Raw genomic sequence first — 6,516 nt, 5'->3', positions numbered from 1 at the left:
GAAGATGATGCCAGAAAGCAAAACGAAACTTTGATTCTTTTAATTAAGCATGGTTCAGAAATTTCAGGGGACAGAGATCTATTAAGAGGTATTTCTCCAGCTTCTTTAATTCTCTACCTCATGAAGATATTCAGTAATATTGAGGTAATACACTAATTTTGGTCTTCTGCGAGGAGATAATGGTTGCAAGCATCGAAACAGTTTCTGAACATCTGTTGGTTTGGTCTTCTTGGCACACACAGAGGGCTTTGCACGTAACTCTTACCTGACAGAGACGACTGCTTTAGACATGCATCGAGGGAGCTGTGTGTAATCCTTACTTCATGAACATAACAACCAAAAAAAAGGCCAGTAATAAATGCTAGTGAGGATGTAGAAAAATTGGGGCCCTGTGCATCGCCGGATGCAATGTAAAATGGTGCAGCTGTCTTGGAAAACTGTGCTTCAAAACATTAAACATATAATTACCATATGACCCAGCCATTCCAATCTTGGACATGCACCCAAAATAATTGAAAACATATGCTTACACCAAAACCTGAGCACAAATGCTCATAGCAGCGTTATTCATAGTAGTCAAAAAGTAGAAATAACTCAGTTGTCTACCAACTGATAAATGGATACCCAAGATGTGCTATATACGAGCAGGGGATTTCCTCTTTCGGTTAAAAGATACCTTAGGACACTTTTAAATTTTCTGATGGTCAAATGATCCTTTATTGAAATGTCTTCCTTTGTTGTTCTTCATTCCACTGCACCACTGTTGATGTCATCTATGATGTCATGAGGATGGCAGCCATCAACATTGTTGCCCACAGACTGGGCAGTCCCCAGGATCTCGCTAATCATTCCAAAGAGTTCTCTGGCTAAAGACCAGTGCCACATCTGGCAGGCAATGTTGACAGTCTCATCAAAAGTGATGCTGCCACCGTGCTCCACGTGTTTCTGCATCTTTCTGTCCCTTGGTGATTCGCTCATCAGGGTAGAGGCAGAAGGTCCCACTTCAATTTGGGCCTGTCGGTTCTGAGTGGTCAGTTTCACCATCATCCCTAGATCCTTCTAATCACCAGCTGGTTGCCTTGGTGAGGTCATCACCAAACTGTTCTGGAGACTGCCCCAGAAGGCTGAACTTGAGGGCCAGGGCAGATGGGGCACTGACTTCCCCACCAGTGCATGTCAGGTAAAAACTTTGATCTCATCAAGGTTGAACTTAGATGGCATGGTGGAGGTGGCTGGCATTGGATGAACCCGGATTCGGGTGGCCCAAGACAGTTGCACATTCTCCTGCTTCAAGCCAAAAGCCAAAAGCTTAAATTTTAATTTTAAAATCAATTTCTCAGGGCACCTGAGTGATTCAGTTGTTAAGCACCTTCCTTTGGCTCAGGCTGTGATCCCAGCATCTTGGACTCTAGCCCCGCATCAGGTTCCCTGCTCAGCTGGAAGTGACCTCTCCTGCTCCCCCTGCTTCTGTTTCCTTACTCTCTCTCTCTGTCCAATAAATAAATAAATTCTTTACAAAATTAAGATAATCTGCTCATCTTTTTTCCCCAAAGTTGATCTCCCCAACTTCTGACAAAATATTAAATTATTACAAATATTTCAGACCTACTAAAAATGAAGGCATATTGTTTTGAAGTGTACATAATTTTGGATGTATGTATTAAATCAAACATGTTTATTAAATTACTCAGCTCTCTATATTTATGGGTATTTTTTATCCTACGTATCAAAGGGTAAAACACATTAAAATGTCCCACAATTGTGTTTCTGGAATTTTCTCTGTGTGTTTCGATAGTATTTGGCTCTGTATAAAGCTATATAGTGTTTATGAATAAAATCACATGACTCATCACGATACAGCTTTATCCATAAAATGGTGGTATGGGGCCTACTTACTGCTTTTGCCCTATGGTATATTTTATTCAATATTACTTCTCGCTTGGTTTTTATTTTCCTTCCTCGATATATCTTTGCCTATCTGCTTTCTACTTTTTTTTTTTTTTGTCATTTTGGCTTGAGTATGTTTTGTAAACGGTACAATCGCATGCGTCTGGATGTGCATGCGTAAGTAGGTATGTAACCAATCTGAGAACGACTGTCTCTTGCTAGGAAAATTTAAGAAGTTCAGCCCATTTTCATTATTGTAAATGTACCAGTTACTGTAGCATGTTACACATATGTTTTGTTTTTATTCATCATTGGTTTCTGTATTACAATTACAACTGATAGACTGTGTTTTGTTTTGTTTATAACTTCTTCAAGAACTTTCAAAATCATCCAACTGTCTCTCAGATTTTCAATGGAATAAATCACAGAAAAAAATGAGTACATTTAACAACATAGACATGAAACCGTATGTGTTTAACGTTGAAAAACATCACAAACTAAAGGATAATTGGCAAAGTATTTGCAACAAACATGATGGATACTTGCCCTATGGATGAAATCACGAAAAACTGGATACAATGGTCCAAATTATACTTAGCTACCAGAAACAGAAACCCTACCATGGTGGCTTCGTAGGTGAAGGGACTGTTTTACTCAGGTAACAAGAAATCCTATAGGAATCAGTCCAAACTCCAGATACCACAAATGTCCAAGGCTTAACCCTTCTGACTCTCACATTCTTAGCATGTAGCTTTTATTTTTCTGGTTTCAAAATGACTGCTGTATCTCCCTGCAGTTCAAGCAGGAAGAAAGCAGAATGTGGAGAATGTGCCAGAAGACTTATTTCTCATGTCAACAAAAAAAGGTAGAAATCAAAATTTAGCTTTTGTCCCCTCCACAGTGGAGTCAAGTAAGGAAGAAAAAGGTTGCAAATGGAGATTAGGCCTGCCAAAATACAGTATCAGCCACACAGACACAGAAAAGAAACAGACAATGCATAAAATAAAATAAAAAATAAGACATAAAAGTCATCCAACAATAATCAAGTTCAATAGTAATCAAAGTAGTTTTTGAAAAGCTGGCAGTTTTCAAAAAGTTCTTTACCCTTTGACCTATCCATTTTTATTCCAGGGCTCAGTCCTAAGGAAATAACTATAAACACAGACAAAAATTTGTCTTCTAGACTGCTTATCAGTGTTTTAAAGAACATTTTTTTAGTTGGCTAAGATCTGAGTATTTGTCTACGCAGGTTAGTTTCTGGTAAGTTGCAAGGAGTGGATGCATTCTCCGTTTGTCCTTTGTGTTGCAAGAATGTAGGCAAAGCAGAGAAAGAACAGAATAATCTCATCTGCCACAAAGCCAGGAACAGGACACACAGACCTCAAGCAGCACTAAAAAGCTGTTCTGATAAAAAGCAGCTCTATTAATCTTGTTATCTCCTCCCTTAAGAGTAGCTGTCTGTTGCTTTCTAAGCAAGGCGATGCTATTGGGGTTAGCGAACTTCTGTTTCTGTCCCTTCTGCTTGCAGTTCTCTTTCCACTGGCGTCTAACTCAGTTTCTATACTCTCAGCTCTCCACAAGCCTCTCTGTCTCGGCCGTTGCTTACTCTTGCCGCGCAGTCTTCCGGTATGTTTCTCCTTACTAAGGCTCTCTGATTCGGGAGCTCTGTGCGCCCAACTCAATAAGGAGATTGACATTAAACACAGACCAAATCACGCTGCTTACAAAAGGGTTTACTCTGTAAGTATTAATGCTCTTGAAAGCACTGCACAGATTTCAGGCCACTGTCTTACAGTCTTTTGTAATTTTATTTCAAGTTTTTCCTAAAGAAGCAAGCCATGATCACTACAGAGCACTCAGGGGATACAAAAAACATACAAGAGAATGATAATAATCCAAAGATAATAATTATTGACATTTTAGTGTTTTTCTTAAAGCCCTTTGACCTAAGATCATATATATATGATCTTAGAGCCAATATATATATATATATTGCATTTTCCCCCTGATTTGGGGGGGGGTTCTATTATTTAAATAACCAAAGATTAGACTATTTGTGACCAAATATAAAAACGAATTATACACTTTTGATTATGTGCAACATGGCAGATCCAGTATGACCAAAAACAGGGCATCAAGCACTTTTAGTATCTTTCCACTTAAAATACAACTTCAGGCATTCAGCCCCATCCACTTGTTGCTTTTGCATAATGCTGATCTGAACCTTACCTTGAAATGGCATATGAAAACGAAGTTTGTCAGGAGTATTCATGGTGTAAACGGGAAGACTAGGGACCTGTTTGACCTATATAAGGGCTCTCGAGGATGTTTAAACACTTGAACAGCATTCTTAAGTGTTTATATACTCATTAATTACTAGTTTTCAATGACTCTTCTCTGTTCATTAGTTTGTCAAGTAGAGCAAGGAATAGGGAGAGAGGAAAATAAGTTTACATTCTGAGGCATGCTTCATAATCCCAAACCAAAGCATGGTGTCTAGTGTTTTCTTCACTTGTCTTAATGGTCCAGGTAGTGTCTAGAGTTACTAAATAAACATTTGTTGAGTGAAACCAAACCAGTGAGTCTTCAAAATCACATTCAAGATGAAGAGCATAACTCGAGATTTAACTCTCTTGTCCTCTCCTTTAGGAAGCACTGCCTAGTTTCCAAACAAATTTTACATTCCTTGATTACATTTCTCCTAACATTCATCATGAAAGTAGATTCTATTATAACTTTATTCTCAATTCATAGTGTAATATTTAACCCCTAACATTTTCTCAGTGGATGTCTGTTGGTTGAGTGGAGGCATCAACTTGCAGGTTAGTGGATACTTAAAATTTTTAGAATTTTAAAATTTGATACCACATTTTTTTATTCTCCATTTCTTTTAGAGCATGCTATTCTGCTTTTGGGAGGTGGTCATTACCGTTATGATTACATGAAGTCACTACACTGGGTGAAGCAAGACACGAAGAGGATCTTTCCAGGCAGCTAAAACAGTTATCAAGAAAAACCTTCATCAAGATCAAAAGCTTCTGCACAGCAAAGGAAACAGTCAACAAAACAAAGAGGCAACCCACAGAATGGGAGAAGATATTTGCAACTGACAGTACAGACAAAGGACTGATATCTAAGATCTATAAAGAACTACTCAAACTCAACCCTCAAAAAACAGATAATCACATCAAAAAATGGGCAGAAGACATGAACAGACACTTTTCCAAAGAAGACACACAAATGGCTAAAAGATACAGGAAAAAATGTTCATCATCATTAGCCATCAGGGAGATTCAAATCAAAACCATATTGAAATACCACCTTACACCAGTTAGAAAGGCCAAAATTAACAACAGTAAACATCAAGTATTGGAGAGGATGTGGAGAAGGGAGAACACTGTTACACTGTTGGTGGGAATGCAAGTTGGTGCAGCCACTTTGGAAAACAGTGTAGAGGTTCCTCATAAAGTAAAAAATAGAGTTACCCTATGACCCAGCAATTGCACTACTGGGTCTTTACCCGAAAGACACAGATGTAGTGAAAAGAAGGGCCATGTGCATAGCAGCAATGTCCACAATAGCCAAACTGTGGAAAGAGCCAAGATGCCCTTCAAGAGATGAATGGATAAAGATGTGGTCCATATATACAATGGAATATTACTCAGTCATCAGAAAGGATGAATATCCACCATTTCCATCAACATGGATGGGACTGGAGAAGATTATGCTGAGTGAAATAAGTCAAGCAGTGAAAGATAATTATCATACAGTTTCACTTACTTGTAGAACATAAGGAATAGCATGGAGGACATTAGGAGAAGGAAAGGAAAAATGAAGAGGGAGGAAATCAGATGGGAAGTGAACTAGGAGATACTATGGATTCTGGGAAACAAACTGAGGGTTTTATAGGGAAGGGGGTTGGTGGGGGATGGGTTAGCCCAGAGACAGGTATTAAGGAGGGCACATACTACATGGAGCACGGGGTGTTATATGCAAACAGCGAATCATGGAACATGGAGCACTACATCAAAAACTAATGATGTACTGTATGGTGACTAACATAACATAATTTTAAAAAAAAGAAAAATGATACAGGTAGATCTATATGTGCGGGCAAGCTATATCTACAATTTAGAAACTTTGTACAGGCACTAAGCAAAACCGCATTGTATCAACAGTATAGGGTAGAAATAAATTCACATTGTCACAATTAAGCTAATCTATTTTAAGATATTCTGTAAGGCAGACTTATCCTTAATTAGAATGCTTTTCAATCTTTTCATCCTTTTCAAGCAGTAAAGCTTTTATTAAGCAAAGAATATAAATTTTTAACAAGGATCTAACATTTACTAAATATTTTTAAATTCTCTTTCCTCAAATTCTTAATGCATTTTATGCTTCTTATTTGGCACTTTTCGACCAATCAATGGCATAAAAGGTGGATGTGTTTGTATCCTCACAAAAGAATGAACACTTGGATAGAAAGAACCATTTTCTTATTAATATGTACTACCTTTATCCTATATTAATACATTTCTCATAAAAGAATCATGATAATTTTAATAGAACCAAAATAGTCTCATTTCTTTGCAGAGAATCACTGCATAATCACCCTAGAAAAGGCAATAC

The 6,516-nt window shown here is 37.8% G+C and overlaps 1 pseudogene; it reads right to left on the bottom strand.

Annotated features, from left to right (window-relative positions):
• Positions 1-744: 744 nt before the first annotated feature.
• Positions 745-1,321, bottom strand: LOC122891946 (annotated as a pseudogene).
• Between the last annotated feature and the right edge of the window lie 5,195 nt (positions 1,322-6,516).

Source organism: Neovison vison, chromosome 12 (genome assembly GCF_020171115.1).
Source record: "Neovison vison isolate M4711 chromosome 12, ASM_NN_V1, whole genome shotgun sequence".
Classification (NCBI taxonomy): domain Eukaryota; kingdom Metazoa; phylum Chordata; class Mammalia; order Carnivora; family Mustelidae; genus Neogale; species Neogale vison.
Note: the sequence above shows the minus strand (reverse complement) of the source record. Positions and strands in the feature narration are given on the sequence as shown.